Consider the following 21841-nt stretch of genomic DNA (forward strand, 5'->3'; position numbering starts at 1 on the left):
ATGGTGTGATGCTATTTAAAATCAATTAATTCTTTCTAGGACTTGGGTACATTTTTTACATCACCTGTGAAGATTTCTGGACACAAGAATGTTACTGACATCATAATCTGTGGCTGATTCTTTAAGTGATGGGCTGAGAACCATTACAGAATGTGAAATGAAAAATTTAGTTAATAAGGAAGAGGTCAGACTATATGATATGAATTAACAGATCATCAAAAATGAATAGGCATGTGATGATGTCAATAATAATGCGATTTTCATTTGAAAACTGTGATTCTATGGCGATTTGAGAAAAGAAATTATAAGTCTTTATGCCTGGTGCATCTTCCTGCTTTTCCTTCCCTTCCTGACACAGGGAGGGTGAACACACTCTTTAAACTCATTTTCCACTAGCACATCTCACTAATAGTTTCTTACTCACAAATATAGCAGCCTGATGGGGCCAGTGAAACAACGGTATGGCAAAATGCTAAGAGCATAAAAAGAGCAGACAAACTAAAGAATAACTAAGTAGTAAAAGAATGACCAGGAGTCTGTATTGATGCTGCTATGAGTCTGAAACAACATTTTCTCTGTATGTAAGAAATACTCTCTTGCTTGTTTGGACCCTTTATACTTTAGCACAAGATCTTTTGAAGCAGGAAATGAAAAGCATTCCTGCTTACATTAGTAGATCTATCAGTTAGGATGCAGAAACAAAGTCAAAACATTTAATATGGTCCAGTCAGCAGAGGTGGAAACATGGCTCTGACCTAGATTGATATTAGTGTCAAGAAAAAATTTGTCTCTCATAGACATTTTTTTATAAATTTAGCCTTTCTTTTGTGATGTGGAACATGACTTTTGAAACAAATTTGAAAAAAAAGAGAGTTCAAAAGAAAGAATTTGTGGAAGAGAAGGAGCCAGGCAATAGGATCCTTGGGATAATCAAATTCTTCCTTCAGTAAAAAAAGAAACTGACACAAATGTACATCTTACTAACTAACAGGGGTGGAATTTATAATCTCACTTTATCTCATCCATGCCTCAAACTCCATAATGGACCTAAGAACTACTATAAATGATGTTGATTCTAAGTCTACTACTCTCTAAAACATTATGCCATTTACAAAACAATGTTTTGGGTTTTTTAAATATCAGTTTGGAAGACAAAGGGGGAAGGCATTATATTGCACTGCTTTGAAAGGGTCTTTCCAGGATTCCTCACTTTTATTTTCCCAGAGGAATTGGATGGCTCCTCTGATCTCATCAGGGATGTGGTGAATAACAAAGCTCTCCTCAGGTTACCCTATTGAAAGATGAATGCCTAGAGGTAGAAATGGAGAGTTAGAACTTGCAGTTCCTTTTCCAGCTTCGGATGAACTTTGGCTGCAGGTCTGTCTGCACCACACCTGGACTCCTCTTTCTGTAACTTCTTCATCTTGTCTGCATGAGACTTCTTTCTCCAAGGTTTGTTGCGGGGTCTTTCACCCTATAAAAAAATAAAGCATTTATATATTGGGACTTTTTTTCAGTGGAAATAGTTTGGCAGACTTCTCTTCAAAGACAGCAACAATGCCTGAGCTGAGTTACCATTCTTTATCTTTGACTTGTCCTGTCAGTTTTCTGGCAGACCACAGTAAATCAGAAGCATTTGGAGTTGCACAAATTATTTTCCAGGCTGTCCTAACACAGTTCAGGGCTGGAGTACAGTGAGACGTGATTGGGAACTAGACTTGTACTGTCAGACCAGCAACCTGAACTTTGATGCTCAAAAAATATTCTGCAGGCACTTGCTTTGTGATTTTGTCCTTGGACTGTGAAGAGCCACAGCAATAGTGCCCTCATCTGTGAAGATGCTGCTCAAGTGAATAAAAGGACCTCTTTTTACATAATCTGACAAATATGCCTTGTACAATTGCTTTCCCATCCAAGTAAAGAAAAAGTTTAATGAAATTTTCTTCAAGTTTGCTTCAGAAAATTATTTGGCACCTTCAAATGGGCAAGACTGACATAAATAAAATGGCAATCTGATGCAATGAGAAACAACTACTTCCTTTCCAAATGGAAGGAGATCATTAAAAAAGTGTTAGGGTTATTTTTTTTTATTCAGAAATTGAAACAAAACAGATTACTCTCTAGGGAGGATCTGTAGATTTTAGGTATAAACCAGCATTGAGTAAATCACTTGTGGTTTCTTCTACTGCCTCTTTGAGGAATAAGTCATTGGAGAGTACTAAATTCCAAGTGAATGCAAAATGACATTATATTGAATACTGGTGATTTTCTGATTTAAGGACTGGCTGTCCTCTCATTTTGGAGCATGCAAAAAAACCCAGCACCACCAACAAAAAGACAGGCCTCAGAGTACTGGGGTTTTGCCTTGAAAACAAGACTGGGGAAAAAAAATCTTGTTCCCAAATTGTATATCCTCTGCTGAACTCCTGGAAAATTTAATAAAAAAAAAGAAAAAAAAAAAAAGGAGATAATTCAGTTCAGCTTTCAAAACAAAACAAAAAGCAGTCATTGGGGTGAGTTACTATCACAGACTTCTCATTTCCAACCAGCTAGAAGGGAAAGATTGAAATTAGGAGCATGAAGCTGAAGAGGTGAGCTGCCTCAGAGCCAGGACCCAAGTTTCCCAATAAAAACCAAGAGCAAGCAGCCCTGTAATGCTTTGTCTAAGGTCTGCTCAGCAACCCTCCTCTATCTCTAACAGCCTGTTCTCTCTGCTTTAGGAGGAAATTTGGAAAGAAATGATGGATGCTATGAAAGCATGGTTCTGAAAAAGATTAGATAGGATACTAAGTGACTTTCTGGAGAGTTTTGGTTTTTTTGGGTAGACATGCAGATGGGTGAACCTCACTCAAAGTTAATTCAGTGCTGTTTTAAACAATCAGTAGAGCAAAGATATTGGGTGACCATGTAGGTTGGATATAAATTTCTACGCTCAACAGCTACATCTTGGACCATTCCAGAGGACCAAGATCTCCTGGAAACAGAGTTTGTGTCCATTACAATATATGATGTCTACATGCAAACAGTCTGCTGGAAATCACCTCTGACCTGTTCTAACATGCAAATTATGTCAAAGATCTGCTTTGGAGTTGGCAATTTTGGGACAAGTGATTCCAGAAGCCATTCTAATGATTCAATAGTAACAACAATGAAGTCCTAATGGCCAGAAAACACCCTTTGAATTGAATGTATTTAAAGGTAGGGCTATACACCATGAAAATCAGATTACCCTGTGCTTTTCAAAACCATAAATCCATGCCACAGCCCTCACCCTTTCTAACCCCGTGATTTCTGTGGGAGATTTTTCTGCACTCACTCATCTGTAGCCTCTGAAACCTGCTCTGAGCATGCTCCAGAGTTCTTGAACTGCTAACTATCTACAGGAAGATAAGAAATGAAAACACTGGGAAGAAAATAAAGATTAGGGCATGATGCCAGCATAGCAGAGCAATAATCATGGGGCTTTTCTTCAGCAGGGCGTCAGTCCTTGTTTCACAAGTCAAAAGCAGTGAACACTTCATTACTTATCCTCATGAAGAGCTTGGGGAATGGAATCCTTACCTAGTGAAGGATCAGCCTTGCTTTTTCTCCTAATTTCTCATGTTTCAAGTGGCTGTGAGCCAGAGGGCTGTACCTGAGTGCTGTTTGATGCTTCCACTCCAGTCTACTTTCAGCACAACTGCAATAAGGATCCACTATACACCAGACATCACAGTGAGGGTTCCATCAAAATGCTAAAACACACATATGGCAACAAGATACTTCTGATATCTTTCTACCAACATTCAAAATAATCTGAAGCATTTCATGCATTTAGAGAAAGTTACAGAAGCCTTACTCAATGTCTTTTATGTTTTCCTAGTCCCACTGGTGAGATGGGATGAGGCTCATCTATGTTTCTGTAAATTCAGTGATGCTTTTGGAATGAGGTTCCATACACTTAATAACTAAGGAGGTTTTTACAAAATCCTGAAGCTTTCTCCTTCCAAAGGGAAATAAAAAAGCATGTGTAAACAATGGAGAAAGAAAATTGAATATAGAAAAATACCCACTCTGGGAACAAATATATCTAGAACTAGTCCTTTTCCTAACAGCTTGAGGTCAGGGTAAGAAAACACATTTGTAAAAGGTGGTTGCTCAGCTGGTGCACACTGCTGCTGCTGCTTAGTTAACATAGGCAGACCTGCATCAGAGTTAATAGAACTGCTGACCTACACCCCTCTGACTGATGAGCAGACTTATTTCTTAAAATCTGGAAGTATTAATAACCTTGGAATAGGATTTAACTAATAATGTGCATGTACAAGTGTTTGCTTGTGTTGCTTTCTGTAGCAGTGCAAGAACTGTGTCTCTCATTACATACTGGCACTTCTAATGTACCCAGAACAGAAATCCCTACACATATGTGCACATTAATAAATATTAACATGCAAAATTATGGTTCTAGATACAGATTTAGTAATTTGACCCCTAACTGTAGCATGAAAAAAAGATCCTGATAAGACCCCAAAACAAAATGTCATCAATGTTGTTTATAATGTTACAAGTAACACCATTACTACCCTGCAGGTCAGTACATTTGGGAATTTGCTCCTCTGAAAACCCACATCGGTAAAGGAGGGTAAAATGAACCAGTTTTTTCTTTGCCTTGTGATCTGCAGAGGCATTTCAGTAGGGTACGGCTATGTTTAGACTGATGTAACCAGAGAGCTTGCAGTGAGTGAGGACAGACCCTGCAGAACATGCTTTGGCCAGAAATGAGCTTCAGTTAAGTTTTGTCACATTTTGGGCAGGTTGGGAGAGCTGCTAGCTATGTTTCCAAGAAATGGTAGTTATGGATAAAGTTCTTTTGCATGTGAGGTACAAGATATTGCTTGATTACAATGAAGCAATAGTGTGCTGAGGTGTGTGTGCCTGTGCCTCTTTCCAGGTAAGTTTTAGATATAGATGATATAGATATAGATACAGATAAAGACATAGATATAGATATTTTCTACATATATGTATATATATGTGTGTGTGAGAGTATTGAAATATATGTAAAATTCTTAATGTACTGAATTTCTCTTCTGAATGATGCTATTTATAAAATAAATATTTACATTGCTCTTCCTAATAATATTTTATTAGGAAGGGACGTAGGAGATCATTTTCTCTCTCCCCAGGCTTTGAATTTGGATCAGGTAATCTTCAGGGGATGTTTCTCATATTTTAGCTGAAATATCTGTAGAGGTAGAGATTCTTTAGTCACTCCTCCAAAATTTTTTCCTAATGTCATAAAAGTCTCATTCCCAAATGGGTAAGATTCTCACAGCAAACAGTTCAAATTATTTCTTCTAGAATGAATTAAATTTCCCTTTACCAAAGCCTAGAAACTCTTTGGTCATCATAAATGACCATTCACTTGTCTTTGCTAGATTCCTATAAAGGTCTTTGGTGTTGACTTATGACACAACTTTTGTAAATACTTGTATTACCTTCCAGATTTGCTGCTTCTTTGATCACTACATGCTGCTTCTTTCAAATTTCCAGTACACCTAACAACTATCATGAGTGCAATGGCCCCTGATGCTTTACTTAATGCTATACTGAAAAAAAAAAAAAAAAAAGATAAATCATTATTCTTTGTTTCCAGCTTTTTTGACAGTTCCAAATTCATGAAAGAGCTCGACATCTCATGCATGATTATTTCAATTCTTTTAAAAGTCTCCTGCAAAGTTTCTTCTGAGACCTTTAGAAACTCTGACAAATTGTAACTGCTACTGTTCCTTTATGCACTTTTTAGCTGATATGTTCAAAAGACATATCTGTCATTTTTCCCTTTTGCACAAACTGCTTGTATTAATGTAGATCACCTGAGGTTCATGAAGGTGCTTGAAATCCAGTTTCTCATTTTTGTCTCAACTAGTTCCTTCTCCTTTTATTTTCTGATCAACTTTTAAAAATAGTGACCTTTGAAGTAGCATAAATAGCTTCAATGTGTATTCTGCTTTCTTCAAACACTATATATGAAAACAAGAGAAAATGTTGTTCCCCTCTCTGAACACATCTGCTTCATTTTACATTACATATCATGTCCTGATAGCAAAGATTATAAACTTGCCTACACAGCATTTCATAAAAAATTCAAGAACAGAAGAACAAATAATAAAGACCTATTCCAGTGTTTATTAATTCACATCAAAGTATTCATGATTAATTCAGATATCTGACCAAGGACTGGGAAAAGGGAATTCTGCGAAACAAGCTCATGCCCACCTTAGCAACTAAGGTTCAAAAATCTTCATTTGTTGGTTAAAAAATACTTTATATCATAGATGAATCAAAAGAAAGAAAAGAAGATCTCCCAAACATGATATTTTAAAGGGAAAAATGGAGAACAGTGACTTTTAGACCTCCTGGTAATGAAGTGAATGAAAGCAATTTTCTTCATTTGCCTGTCTCCAGGTCACCTCCAGCATTCCTCCTGTGTGGGCAGGGTGCAGATGTTTTGCCCAGAGTCTGGAGCTGCTGTTTGGCACTGCAAGACATATGCAAAACCTCTGAGGAGCTGCAGGCCTTTGGAAGTTCACTCTGTGCTGCTCATGTGGTAATTCACTGGCTTTTGCATGTCGGAGGAATTGCCTGACAGACGGCGTTTCTCCCCTCCAGGCTGCTGCCGAATTCTTCTGCTTGCTTTCGAGAACATATGCTTAAAAAAAAAAAAACAACAACAACTTCTCTGCTATTTGGCACCTAAAGCTTTATTTTAATTTCTGGGTGCAGCTTTTTCTCTGAACATATTGTGAAATACCAGTGTGTTACCCATCTGTTTCCAACTTGGTGTCTTCAGGGCTGAGTGCTGTAGAGGAAAGGTCATCATTAACTCACCTTAAAAAATCTGATTTGCTTACAAAAATAGTAACTGAGAGAATTCATTGTATTCTACTCACAGTGCAGGTTATTATTGCTCATTTAACAATAAATACCTGGGAACATAATCTTCTCTGCAGCCTGTGGGGCTTGAGCAATCCAAATCCCACAAATCTTTCCTTCCATTTAGGTTCAGGCTGATCACTGATGCTGGCTCCAAGGATCCCCCAAAACCACAGATGGATATGGGGTTTTCTAAGTGGAAATATGCACACAAATTGACTGAGGAGTGTTTGGCATGTCTGTGTACTCCAGAGAGCCTGGCAGAACTGAACAGAACAAAACCAAGCATGAGCTTGTGACCTCCAAACTGAATCAGTGTGACAGGATTCTCAAAGGAGCTCCTGATACAGCTAGAACACAGAAAGGTCTAGTCATGGTAAAGGAGCCCAAAGTGTTTCAATGGGTTTAGCTCACTTATCCCGTTGGAAGCTCACTGGGACATGAAGTTTCTGCTTTTTTTATGGGCATGGTATTAATGCCTGATTTCAAGTCTGCAAATCTTGCCCTGTTATTTTTGCAGCCTTGCATGAACCTGAACAGCTGAAAAGAGGCATATGGCATTGCTCTGGGCTCCTTCTGGCTGCTGGTGAACCACTTGTCAGTGCAGAGTTCTTTGCACAGGGATGTACAGGGCTCTGCACCACTCAGGCCAGGCATTCAGATCCACCAGGGTGCCTGACATGACAATTAGCCCAAAACCCTGCACATCTATGGCTCTCCAGACAAGACTCTAACATCGCACAACTAGTCAAAGGGCATCTCAGCACTGCCTGGGCTGACTTGAATGTTTTAAATGGAAAAGTCCTGCAGATCCTAGGAAATAAATCTACTGTAGAAAAGGATAGATCTTCCCCTTGAAATGCTGTCAGCCACTGCCCTTGTGAATTGGGAAATTGTTTCTCAACCACATATCTGTAGGGAGCTGCGGTAAGATTTTGTGAGTCTGTAAGTAAAAAGAAAATGACATGCACAATTCTGTAAATCCATTCTGTAAATACACAGTTAAGTATGCAGATGCAGAGAAGCATATGCAAGCAGATATTTAAGTGTCTGTGTGTGTGTGTGTGTTGGTGGAGACGTGCTTGTGGATGCAGGTGCACATCTCTCTACCAGTCAGTTGAATCCAATGTAACAAAAGCAGGGTAATTTCAAACACATTATATTCCCACAAGTGTTATGAAAATCAGAAACTGGGTGGAGCAAAAATACACCGTGGCTACATCTACTGTGGTGAATTAATCATGCCTCATATTGTTCTCTGCTCCTGAAGCCAATTGGCACTGAACACACAGTTTGCATACTATTAAACTCTCTTACCCTCCCAAAGAGGATGACTGTGTCCAAGTGCCTCTTTTGGTGGACCTTGCCCTCTTCTAACTCCTAAACAGTTCCTGGGAATTGTTTAAAAGAGTGCTAGTTTTGTCTGGTCAAAACTATGCCAGTCAATATTCTCACAATTTAACAGCATAGTTGGTCAAATTCCAGTGCTTGGGAACATTCCCAAGTATTGTTTAATTTATTAGTGTAGATGCAGCTTATGTGCACCCAACTGAGAAGCAGGCTGTTCTGTTAATTCAGGCTTTATTAGACACCGGATTATGCTCAGAAAAGCAATGTTGTGACTGCCCTAGCAGTGGGGAACTGCTAAGATCTGAGTTCAGACTTTGCTTAGTGTCAGAGGCAACAGCCAGGCAGCACAAACCAGCAGGGAGTTGGGCTGCATTAGTTCTACTGCTCACAGCCTTGCTTGCCCTTTGCCATCACCACTCAGTGCATTTGCTGCATACAACCAAGGTCAAGAGAGGTTGTGAGATGGGCTCTGAGAAGTTCTCAGACTGAAACGTGATTTCTCAGGGGTAACAGAATCCCCTGCTTTGTGCAGAGGCTGCCTGGAAGCTGGCAGCACACACGTCAGGCTCGTTTTCTTAATGGGTGCTACAGACAGTGCTTCAGAGCAGCTGAAAGGGACAGTTTCTGGAGCACTTATGCACAATAGTAGAAGCAAAGTTGTCAAACCTTTACCTACAGAAGCTGAATGAAGAAAACTGAATGAAGAAAAGCTGAAACAAAGACTGAGAACATAGCCAGTTGGCAGGGACACCACAAAAGGGAGAAAAAGTTATGAATTGTAAGGGAATGAGGACACTCCTGTGGTCCCATTGGTCCCGGGAGCACTCCCTCTCCTTGTACTTTTCCAGCCCTTATTGCATGTGGGAGCCGCTGTGTGCACAAAGGGGGCACCAGTGTGACAATCCTGTACTCCACAAACACCAACATACAGTTGTCAGACTGATGTGCTTACTGGTCAAAATGAGGTAAAATGAAGAAAAAAGTTTATAATCTAAATATTATAAGTTTAAATCAGAATGATCTGAGAGCCAAGACCTGCCAGAAGAAGAACACTGGGAAGAGATCAATCAAAATAAATATAGTTTTTTGTGGGACAGTGGTGGTGAGAGGCCACAGCAAGTCCTCAGTCCACACCTACAGGTCAGAAGCCCTGGAGATGGTTGGGCCCTGGAACAGAATCCCCAGGAAAATGGTCACAGCACCAAGCCTGAGAAAATTCATGAGGCACTTGGACAATTCTTTCAGGAACATAATGTGATCCTTGGGGTCATCCTGTGCAGAACCAGGTGATCCTTGTGGGCTCCTTCCAGCTCAGGATTGTCTCTGATTCTATGAACCCAGTGGGCAACAAAGGAAAGGTGCTGTGCTGAAGACCTCAAGGTGTAAATAAACATCTCCTGGTTGAAGGGAGACGTGTGACAACCACAATTTTATAGCAAGTTAGTGATAAACCCAATCCTTTGGCTTCTTCACTGCCTATCTAATGACTAAGGTACTTGTTTGGTACTTTTCTATCAGATGGACAGGGAGGCAGAGAAATGCAAATGTAAATGTACATAAAGGAAATACTGTTGTATATGAAAGGAACATTGAACTTCCTGCTTTGGGGCCAATGGAAAGCTTTCTGAAGAAAGAAATTTCCAGGGGAAAACGATCTGCAAGATCAGCAGCTTCCAGGAAATCATCAATTTATTTCAAATATGATAGGACATCATAAAAATGCAGCCTTTCAAATTTTCTACCTCATTTTCTGTCAGAGGTTTTAGCTTTTTGGTTGGAAGTGATAAATTTGAACAGTTGAACATTGCCAGGAAATAACTTCAGAACACTTAATTTTCTGAAAAGTTTCCAAAAGAGTTTCCACCTGAGTCAGGACAAGAGCAAGCTGAGGGTCCAGGGGTGTATTGGGATATTTTTCATCAGTCAACTGTGGTACAGCCAGGGGAAATGTACAGGCAGGGCACCAATAAACCAACCAACAATGCAGCTGCATGGGAATATGTGGCCATACCCTTCGCAAACAAGGCCTTGCATGTACATGCCAACACAATCACTCTGCCTGGATTTGCCAGGAGAAAATGGAATGTAAAGTAGTCTGTAAATAGCCAATAAATCTTGGTCCCTGTATTTTATGTGTTTCTACCTTAGTCAGGAAGGAACTTGGGCTTTTTAAAACCTGAAGATAATGCAGCTAGCTCAAATGTGGTGTTTTAGTGGAAGAGAGAATGAAAAAGGTTTTGATTGTTCTGCCATTCCCTAGAGAGGGTCTTATCTTCAAATAAACGTTTTTAAGAGCTTCGACCTTATTTTTAAAGAAAAACAAACACATCCAGAAATTTAGGCAGACTTTCCTGTTTAGTAGAGGAACATTCCCAAAAAGTAACATCAACAGAATAAAAAGATCATGTAGGTGATTGAAATAAACAGGCCTATAGCTCCTCTCGCTAATTCCATTTACTAAGCAAGCTGTATGCCTAAAGTGTAGGCAATTAGTCTTTGATGTAAAGACTAATTGTTATTTCTAACAGAAAAAGAGACTAGAGTTAGATGGCAGATTTTTCAAGGCAAAAAATCAGGAGTAAAACTTCCTTTCTCAGCTTCATCCTTATTCCCTGAAAAATATTTCCTGTGTTTTCACTGAGACTTGTAGCTCTCAGTGCAGATATGTCATAAATCTAGTGAATATGCTGGCTGCTCAGAACAGTTTGTTCAGCTCTGGGTCTAATTCTGTGTTGCAGTGTGCAAAAATTGTCATGGTTTATAGGGAAGCTCTGGTAGCATTGAAGGCCTTTTATTTTATCTTTCTTTGTGAGGGGAAAATATGACTTTGCTAAAAGAATGATTCCACTAGGCAACCCTAAAGGCTGAATGGACTGTAATGTATAGTTGACTTCAGAATCATAAACAGTTGGTGCTTCATCTTTCTGCCAGGACATTGGCTTTCTCCAAAAACATCATCAGTCTCCGTTTCAATGTGTGCACAGCTGTAATGCTTGAGGACACTGAGTGAAGTGTCATGTATTAAATGTTTGTAATTGTTTTTCACTGGACTGTGACTTGAATTTAGTAACATCTGACTGACGGCTACTACCAACAGGATATCCCAATGAGTGAGAGGAAGATCCTGTGTCAGTGCATTTGCTGGAGCTAGACCAGCTGCATTTCTCTTTTGTTTAATATGTTCAAAAGTCTGCAAGGAAATCATCTGTAATGGGGGGAGTGCCAGAACTTATCAGGGAGATAAGAAAGCTGCCTAAGTTTCCTGGACCTCTTTGTACTTGGGAACACTCATTGCATGCACTGGCAGAACGGAGACAGTAAAAGCAACTGTCTTCAAATCTGTCCTGTTGGACACTGTATGGTCCTCTTGTTTCCTATTCCTCTGGCACAGCTGACCCTTCAGTCAGGATCAAGACATACTGTGAAATGAAACACTGTGTTATTTTTATCTTTGCTTCTCTTCTCCAAGGTGACTTCTCTTTATAAAGAATCCTGTTACCATCAGGCATTCTTCTCCAAGACTCATTTTCTGATGAGCTAAGAAGAACTGGAATGTAATAGCCATTAATTAGTGTTTTTCTTCAAAGTGCTAATGGTCAACTCCATTGGTCATTTCTCTACCACAATGACCTCAGAGAATTGTTATATGTCAGCCAGTACAAAGAACTTATGCTTGATCTTGATCTGAGTGCTTTGAAAAGCACTTTAGCAAAGACATACAGTGTGACAGCTTGCAATAGCAAGAGACTGGACTCATAACCCAAAGGGCATTGACCTCTTTCATATTCCTAAAAAAGCAAGAGCAGATCTGCCCCAGTTTGAAGCCTTCTTTGGTAGCAACACTGATGTGTTCCTACAAGGTCTGCAGTCATGTGAGGGCAAAACAATTGCAACAGGACTGTGTGAAAGTGAAGGACCTTGCAATGAACTCTTGTGTTTGGACTGTGCGCAGGGCTTGAGTCACATCCATGTATTAAAAAGTTCACCACATTTGTTAGGAAAGAAATGAAATGCACATCTCTGTTCTACTTAATCACAGAGCCAAGAACTGTTGAAAGGGACAAAGCTCCATCAATGTAATATTTTGTCAGACTGATGAATTTACAGAGAAGTATAAAGATGATAACAAAAAGAAATTTGGCCTACAAAAACAAAATTCATTGTTATGGTTACTTCAGTTGTACCTAGAAAGCTTTAGCAGGTTGAAGAACTTTTGAAAATGAACAAAATGCTTTCTATGCTGAATTATTTTGTCCTATCTGAATTCCTTTTCTTAGTGTTTCCAGAGAAGTTTCCATACCAAAAAGTAGTGAAACACACCACACTTTATTGACATTGACTTCCTTCCTGTGTTTGTTTGAGGTATTCTTATGAAATTTCTCTTCCTTCTTCCAATCAATGAGCATCTAGTGAGCAAACACAGAAATACTTGCCCAAAGCACATTCAGATCAGGGACCAACACAATCAATCAGTCAGATGGCAGGTCCAGAAATAAGCTCTGATCACAAGGCAAGGTGATATGGCATCTTCAAGACCTCAGCATTTTAGTTTACAGCAGCAATGTACTTTCAATATGAATTTTCCAATTGCTCCTAGCTGCTGCCCTTTGGTTTAGCAGTGCAGAGTGGCCTCAGAACCATGATCTGTGTTTCTTTCAGCCAAAACAAAACCAGAGGATTCTGTCTGCAAGTGTTCTCCAACTGCAAATTGTTGTTCAAACAACAGAGCCAGAAAAGGGCCACGTGCTGTATGGCCTTTGCAGCATATATGAATGGGGGCTTAGGGAACTCAGCACCCAATTTTTTTTTTCTCTACAGATCTGCTGAATCCAATCTGAATCTGCACTGGTCCCACTAAGCTCTCCTGGTAGTCAAAGGAAAGAAAAGGAAATTTCTAGGGAATTAGTCATATGACCTGAATTGTTTTTCATATCAAATTACATATTAAATTAACCATGCTGCAGAAGCAGTCATTTCTCTCCACTGAATTTAGGCAGCTGACTTGGTGGTAACTATTCTTGGTCAAATGGGTTTCACTTTAGATAGTGGGAAATGCAAGTGCACTGAGACAATTGTATAGGTTTAAAGCCTGATAACTTATTTATTGAATATCTGATTAAGTTCCCTTGACTGATCCCCTTAGTGATCAGTAAAATTAGTGACTAATTTTATTTATGTGCTCTGTTTGCTAGTCTCCACATACCCCTCATTTGTCACTCAATTAACTGAGGTGTTTGGTTACCCAAGCCTTCTCCCACTGTCTTTTTCTCATGGGAGGCCTTGTCCATGACAGATCAATTTACACTTACGTTAATCCTAGCCATGGCTTTAAATGCACCAATGACTTCCCTGAAGATTTCAGAAGTCTTAAGACCAAAACTAGTGCTCACTGTGGGAGATCAGCAGCTCTTTGGAAGACTCAGTGAGAAAATGCTCGGGGAATGTCCTGGTCTTCTATAGCACAATTGACATGTGTATAAAATTGTCTTGTCTCATTGGCACGTTTATACTTTCAGCAGCTTTGATCCTTGCCTCGTCTAGAACCTGTCCTCCTTTCCACAACAGGCTGTTCCCCTCCCAGTCTCCACCATCCATCCCAGGGCTGCTCCTTTCCCTAGGCAGGCGGTGTCACTGTTGAGCAAGGCACAGCTCTTCCCTTCTTAGAGACCGAAAGGGATTTGCTCATAGCACAGGACATGAGAGACTAAAACACGTAGTCTCACCTCTCTGTTGGTAGTGCCAGAACACTTAATCCACTGCTTCTTTTGTAGCTGTGATATTTATTGATAAATTAGACCCATCTCAAACCGGTACTGCAAAATACGTGTTAAAGTCACAGGAACTGGCTTGACCACAGAACAGAACTGCAGGAGAGCAGGTCTCCAGAGGTCGAATAGATTCCTTTCTTTGTGGAGTGAGACAAATGGCCTATCAACATGACTACCACAAAAGAATCACTGGAAGATGTGTTTGGAAAATGGGTTTAGATGAACTAAGACATTCCAGAGTCAGAGGTACAGCTTTATTCACAGCATACAGGGCAGAAGGAACTCACCCCAAGGCTGGCCATGTCAAACCTCTATTGGGTGCTCTGCTTTCACAGACACACTTTAGTGTTGGGTCCTAACCACAGGTGAGTCCAGGACACAGCTCTGCTCGCTGAGATAATAGTGCCAAATTAATGAGGCAGGTTGCTAAGATGGGGAATTGCTACGTCCTCTTACCAGGCATCTCAGACCCTCATCTCTGGATAGAGATGTTTCCCTTCTAGGCAAAATAACTGGTTGGGATCATTGATTTCTACCACAACACCAAAACATGAATGGCCTTTGTGCACACTAATCACCTTCTGTATGTGTCAAATGCCACCTCTTGATACTGATGCCTGTGGCTTCACTATCACACTCCTACCCCAATCAGATACTGAAAATCAGGTACTGTCACATAACAGTCTTATTAGAGCTCAACCATCCTGTAGTCTTTTGGTAGCTTTGCCAGTGGCTGGTATTTTCCTCACATGCCTCCTGTTCCTCAATCTAACTTTCCTTTTCCTGATTGTTTCTACTGTGGGCTTCCAGTTTGAGGACTTTTTTGATTGAAAGTGAAATATAGCAGGAGCAAAAAACCTGTCTCTCAAAACTTCTTATTTCCAGTTATTGCCCTACTGTGTCACATATAATTTGAACAGGTGTTTCAGAGTAAGAACTGCACATTTTATATTCATATTCAAGAAAACATACAGAAGCATATAGTTGGGGAGATAAGGTACTTCACATCTGATAAAAACATACATAAACTTCATCACGACCATCTCCAACTGAAGAGTGAAATGTCTCAATCTCTAATTAGCCAAAGAATTTTTCTATGCCCATGCAGTCTCCATTGACAGTAATAGTTAGAGCGAGAAGGTTTCATAGTTGTCACCATTTGACGCAGGGGCTGACCAGGGTTTAATAAAGAGTGAGGCACAACATGGACATCCTTATGCCAAGAGCAGAGGCCTTCCTCATCCTGGGGGAGTGCAGCCAGGTAGATTCAGTCTCAGAAGTGTCTGGGGTTAAGCCAAACTGTTTCATAAGTTAAGTTCAGGTGGAGGAGGAAAAGTGAGAAAGGAGAAGAAGAGATTGATGTTAAATGACAGGCCAGTGCTTTGGGCACTCACTTCAGCTAGAGAAGACACAGTTCACATCCCTTTTTCAAATCAAGCTAAGCTGACACCACTCTGCCTCTGCTGTCGTAGCTAAATGCCCAGTGAATATTTATGTCTAGCCTTGGTTCTTATCCTTGATAACATTTGAGGGGAAAAAATGGTGGATTTTTTTTATTTTTCCTGCCTTCAGGGCAAGAAAAAAAAACCAGCTTTAGAGACCTTGTTCTTTTTTTTTTAATTTTATTTTTAATTTTGGTCTCTCTATTTTGTGAAAGAGAGCTCTTTGTTTTAGAACAGCCCCGCCTCCAGTTAATGCCAGTTAACACCATAAACCATTTGTCTTACAATGGAGTGGAACTGATTGCATCCTACAGAAAGCAGCAAAAACACACCAGTCTGCTCCTGCTTACAGGATCCAGGGGGCTGATCTTCTGTCTGATAAATGTCAGACTTCCCTTTCCTCTCTGCTGAGTGAAACAGCACTGTCCTTGAAGGAAGTGAGGCTTCAGATTAACATTTAGCAGCATTTAATCCCTGCCTAAAAATATACAGTTGTATATTTTCTTGTGGCAGTACTATTGCTCAGGCCTTTAATTAGCTGCATTCTTGGACTGTTTTTTGGTTATTTTACCGTAATGGGACTTAGCTGAGGCCACAGGTCTATTGAAATAAGCACCATACAAACAGATCACAAATTGCACATTCTCTGTCCCAAACAGTGACCTGCCAAAGGTCACACTAGAAAATATAGGCAAAGGACAGAACCCGAATCTCCTGTATCCCCAGTCTACTCCATTAATCAAAAGACCTTCTCCCTCTCTCCTTAACTTCTGTGGCTCAGTGGCAGCTTTTCCAAAACAAGATGCAATAAATTACACATGAGATGGAAAATGTGCATTATCAAAGAACAGAGCTGGGAGTACAGTCGTGCGTGTTGTAGGAAGGTTGTTTGGGGTTTTTTGCTGACACAGATGAAATGCAAAATAGGAGAAATCTGGTTAGCCTAAGATGTCACCTGATGCACTGAGGGAAGCAAATCAATAAAAAGCTTTATGTTAGACTTTGCATGCCAAGACAGCAGCTATGAAAAGACAATGGGGTATCATGAGAAAAATAAACGCATGGTTAAATGGATGACTGGAAAAATGAACTTAATGAAGGCTATTGAAAAACTGAAGACGCTTTTACTGAGATAGAAGAGAAATACTTGCCTTCCAATGGAAAAATAATTTTTGCTGAAGGAAAAAAACAGGCCTTCAAATAAAAACCTTCCTTTCTGCCCAGAGAGAGAATCAGTTTCATGTTCTCAGGCAGAAATGGAGAAGAATAAAATGTTTTGGTGAATGAAGTCTTCATCAGCCAGATGGTTAATACAGTTGATATCCTTTTAAATTCACCTCTGGGTCTTGCACAGATGGAGGAGAGTAAATTCTAGATCATCTCAATAGAGTTTGTATATACACTTCTAAAGACTGAAAAGGGTTTCCCCACTTCTCTGGGAAAAGTAAATGTGAGATGCACGTGTGAGACCCTAAAACATCAACACCATGGACAAGCAAGGATGAAAGTAACAGAGCTGCCACAGAAAAGGTACTTTTTCATTAAACTGGCTGATGAAAACTGTGGAAAAGGTAAAGAAATTGTCACTTTTCATACAGCAATGCAAATTAGAGGAGAAGGGCTTGAGACAATATTTTCAAAGAAAAAGTTATCCACTACACCATCCCACTATAACCTCCCATAAGATGAAGACCTCAGTATTTTGCACACTTTTACTCTTGATGCTTCTCAGAGATGTAAAAGTGTAAGTATTTCTGTTCAGTGGATGAAGAAACCAAGACAGAGGGAGAGTGCATGGGCTGTGTTAAGTCCCACAGGAGCTCTAGAACTCTGCCGGCAGTAGCAGTGGGAATACACTCCTCCTCAGCTCCCATCAGAGGTTAAAACTAAGGGTGTTATTGAACTGAGTTAAATTTTTAGGGTTGCAGGAGCAGATCCATCAGCCTTTAAGTACAAAGCTTCCAGTATTGAGTCACACAACAAGCAATGCACTCATGGCACCTAGGGCCATGTGTTGGGGAGAAGAAGAGGTGAGAAGCTTCCATTTCAAAATCTTTCTAATATCACAGCCCTCAGCTGGTGCAGAGCACAGCACCACAAACCTCTGACATTAAGCTGGATGACTGTGTTCTCAGCAGCGTCTGGCAGGTGGGGGTCACACAAAAAAGGCATCCCCAAGTCCCATTGTTGAAGACAGAGCTGCTGCAGTGATGGAGGGCAGCAGCTCAGTGGACCTCAAATGTAAATTGTGAGATTTGTCTGTTCTCTGCTGTAGAGTAGTAAACCACCTAAGTGTTTAGGATCAAGCTAGGAAAAATAAAGGCTTGCCAAGAATGTATTGTGGCTTCCCAACACATCTTCATTTCTGAAAGTGGTGACCAAAACATCATTTTGATTCTTAGAACTCCTCTAGAAATAAAACATGTCTTTATATTAGAGGAATAACAGGTTATCAGATGAGAACTTACATCAGACCTAATAGGGAGGGAGGTACATGAAATCTTTAATTACTCTTGAAAATTTTCTATTATCATTTGGTGATAAGACAGGAAACCAAGCAGCAGCAAAACTGAGCAGGAAGGGATATCAGTGTATGCTAACAGCATACTGGCACTGTTGAATGTGCATTTACAGACAGAGCACTCACCAGGCAGCCCATGCTTTTATTCCTTGCAGCCTTGCAGTGCATTGCTTCCTTTCAGCTGTGTGGACAGCAGTGGAGACATGCCTGCATCTAACCAGCTAGTTATGGTGTATGACACCAAACTTGTTCTCCCTCTTTCAACTCCATCTGCCCACCCAGGAAAACACTGAACACTTGGTTTGACATGTACACAGTCCTGTTTGCAGCTCTAGGGCTGAGCTGGTAAATGTGCTCCCAGCAGGATCACTTAGCCCTTGTCTGTTCCCTAGGGAAGTGAAGGCCATAAGGGAATTAATGAAACAATGCTAAAAAGAGTCATGTCATAGAATCATAGATTGGTTTGGATTGGTTGGAAGAGAATGGATAGATCATCTCACTCCAAACCTCCCCTATCATGGGTGGGGAACCTTCCTCTAGACCAGCCTGCTCAGAGTCTGGTCTTGAACAGCTTCAGGGATGGGACATCAACAGTTTCCCTGGGCAGCTTGTTCCACTGCCTCCCCACCCACACAGTAAAGGATTTCTTCCTCAAGTCTATCTAACTTTACCCCCTTTCATCTTAAAGCCATTCTCCCTTGTCCTACCACTGCATGGTCTTGTGAAATATCTTCAGCATTCTTGTAAAACCCCTTTAGGAACTGGAAGGTTCTGTAACGTCTCCTCAAAGCCTTCTCTTCTGCAGACTGAACAACATTAATTCCCTCAGCCAGTAACTCAGACCTCTGGATTCAAGGTGCTGGGAGATGTGAGCACAAACCAGCAAGGATTAACCAGAAGGGGAGAGACCAAGCTGCACAATCTTTGCCACTTGTCTACCCTCCAAAACAAGGGAGGAAGAAGAGGAAGGTGTGTCAGTCAGACCCTTGGCTCCAAGGATTTCCTGTGCCTTGTCAAGGTCAGAAGGACATAGGTCCCTCCCAAGTGAAAGGGGAGAGACACATGGCTTCACAGAACTGCTCTTGGAAATGGCATTTCATGCTTCAGGGTATAAATGAACCTGCAGAACAACACACTTCCTCCCTGCAACATGCCCATGGGCTTCCATCAGTTGCTACCAGCAGCCCCTTTATCTTCCTTCCCTTTCCTTGAGTGACAGAACACAGTGTATCCCCCTCAACATCAGAGCTGCCACTGGTGATGCTCAGAACTATTGATTTCAGCAACGTTTCAGAGCTCTCCAGCCAGCAAGTTTTACTCATTGCACTAGGTGGTAAGACCACAAAAGAACAAAAAGGAAAATGAGTTTCCATGTAATTGTGGAGGGAATGGGGAATGCAAAGCCTGAAAAGCAAAATTACACCCTCAGGCTGTTGTGAGCATTGTTATGCAAATCAGCGTGAAGGCAGGGAGGATTTTCTTCCAAGATCCTAGCAATGCCCACAGACATCAATTTTTAATTAGAAATTATCTGAAATATTAAACATGCCCGCACTGAAACACCTGTGAGAGTCCCCATTCCTCCACTGGGGTGGACAATGCACAGCTCAGTGTCCAGATCCAACAGGGCTCAGTGCAGTGAACAGTCCCACTACGGTGAGTGAGAGAAGGGCTTTAAGGAGCAGCTGAGGGAATGCTGGGTGACACACAAAGATCAAATTTGTTCCCTGCAGAACACACTCCTTGTACATGCTGTGAGGAAAGAATTTTTTCATCAAGAAAGCAACAGCAAAATCAATGGCTTTTAAAAGCTCCAAGAAGCCTGTTCAGGAAAATGGTTAAGTTAAGCTCATCTTCCAACACTTTACAGGTTTGTAAAGGCCAGGTTTACAGGTTTACAGCTTCTGCTCCACTGAATACCAGCTTCAAAAACAAACAAACAAATGAACAGACAAACAAATATTCTAAGATATTATATCTGTCAGTATTTTTATCCCTCTTGTGTTCTGGAGCATTTAAGATATGCTGAAACTTGATGGTGCAGACTAATACATCAAAGCTGTAAACATCTGTATATTTTCAACACATCTTTTAATACCAGAAGAATATTTCACCACAAAACTCTACCAGGTGAACTCAGTCTTCACCTGACATTAAAACTGGCACTTCAAACATAGCTCTTTCTTGTTCATTCTCACAGACCTCTTGGTCCATCCTGGAGCCATAATAGAAGGGTTACACCCACATGCAAAGAAATTATGTTCCAATCTTTTCCCTGCAAGAGGCTTCCATCTGAAGCTTTTTTCAGGAGCTGAGCATGCACTGGTCCTGCTGTACCTTTTCCCCACACCAATATTCAACGAATTTTTGTATCTAAAGAAAGTTATGGCTGTCATGCACAGTTATTTTAGCTAGCTTTAGGTGTGAGTAGTGCATTTATCCCCAAATACAAGAAAACAACCAGGTGGCAGGTACAGGATTCAAACTCAGCCTGCTACAGAAAACTATAAATGGCACAAGGCTGAATCATCCTCTGCTAACAGTGAGTTGTATCTGACTTGGGCTGGCAGGAATGCATTGTACATAAAGTAAAATAGGTCACTAGGGAAAACTGAAAGGGTGGAAGCTGACTGTGAATTTTGATCAAGGTAAAGATTTCTGCATGACATTCTCAATTCCAAAGCTCTTTCTAGAAACCTAAGCAATTACATGGACTTGTTATTATGAATTTTATCTCTGTTACATCCCTCTAGGGCAAGCAGTATTCCATTTCCTCTCCCAGATGGCAAATAACTATAGTAGATACATCATAAGTGACCTGAGAACAGGAACATAAATATCTGGGGGTCTAGGCTTCCTGCAGGTCCTTGTGCTGTCCTTCCCTCTACTCACTCCTTCCACCAGCAGAGTCAGAGCTGCAGCCTGAGCTGTCTCATTCCAAACATCACAGATATGTTTGCAGACTCAGCTGCACAGTGACACTGCTGGGGTGACACGGAAGGTGACATGCAGCTCACTCTGCCACACTGAGAAGCTGCAGCCTCTGGTGCAACACAGGATGAAGTGCAGGATGAAGTGCTGGCTGCATGCAGAGAGGTAGCTCTGTTTGTCAGCTCCTTCTCAGCCTGCCCTGATAAACTCAGCCAATTATACTAATGGAAAAAATGCTTCAAAGCTCTGCCAGTGGTTTGGCTTTCCCGTGTTTTTCACCCTGTAATTTCAAAAAAATAAATGCTTAGAGGTCACCCTGGCCTGATTAAATCATAGGAATATATAGTGTCTGTTTTCAGAATTTGGTGACTACTAATTAATTTATGTCATCAAACAATTATTTTCTACCTCATTAGCCCATGAAATGTGAAGATTGTGTCAGCACTTTTGCTGGCAGTCTCACACTCATTAGTTTGTAACCTTGTCCAAAAAGAGACATACAGAGAGAGAGAGAGAGACAGAGAGAGAGAGAGAGAGAGAGAGAGAGAGACAGAGAGAGAGAGAGAGAGAATACTATTCAACAACTTGCAATGTGGTTTTGAAGCCACAGGTGCTGGAAACTGGAATTATTTTCACATTTCCCTTGGTGCTAGATGACTGAACCACCACAAATTGGAAATATCTCTCACTCATGATTCAATGACTAATATATCATGAAAGGGGGAGTGGGGAAGCGAAGTGAAGGACAAGGGGAGGGTTCTTCTGCACACGCATTCCGCAACCAAGTGTCATCATGTACTCAACCTGAAGGACTCACACAAGGTGTTTGGGTCAGGTGATGGGGTTTTCACTTCTCACATTACATGACAAGGATCTAAAACAACTCTGCATAGGAAACTGTGGGACACCGCAGT

The 21841-nt window shown here is 40.7% G+C and overlaps 1 long non-coding RNA gene across 10 annotated transcripts in view; it reads left to right on the top strand.

Moving 5' to 3' along the window:
- Positions 1-4689: 4689 nt before the first annotated feature.
- The window catches only part of LOC141731406 (uncharacterized), an 82251-nt gene continuing 65099 nt past the window's right edge, over positions 4690-21841 (top strand). For 4 of the 10 annotated variants that reach the window (XR_012583498.1, XR_012583491.1, XR_012583496.1 and 1 more), the window contains exons 1-2: positions 4693-4930; positions 6448-6589. This is a non-coding gene — a long non-coding RNA (uncharacterized LOC141731406). Of the gene's footprint in view, positions 4931-6447; positions 6590-7042; positions 12949-13083; positions 13573-21841 lie in introns of those variants that run through there. The other 6 variants (XR_012583499.1, XR_012583494.1, XR_012583490.1 and 3 more) reach the window with 6 other exon arrangements.

This window comes from Zonotrichia albicollis, chromosome 1 (genome assembly GCF_047830755.1).
Source record: "Zonotrichia albicollis isolate bZonAlb1 chromosome 1, bZonAlb1.hap1, whole genome shotgun sequence".
In the NCBI taxonomy this organism is placed as follows: Eukaryota; Metazoa; Chordata; class Aves; order Passeriformes; family Passerellidae; genus Zonotrichia; species Zonotrichia albicollis.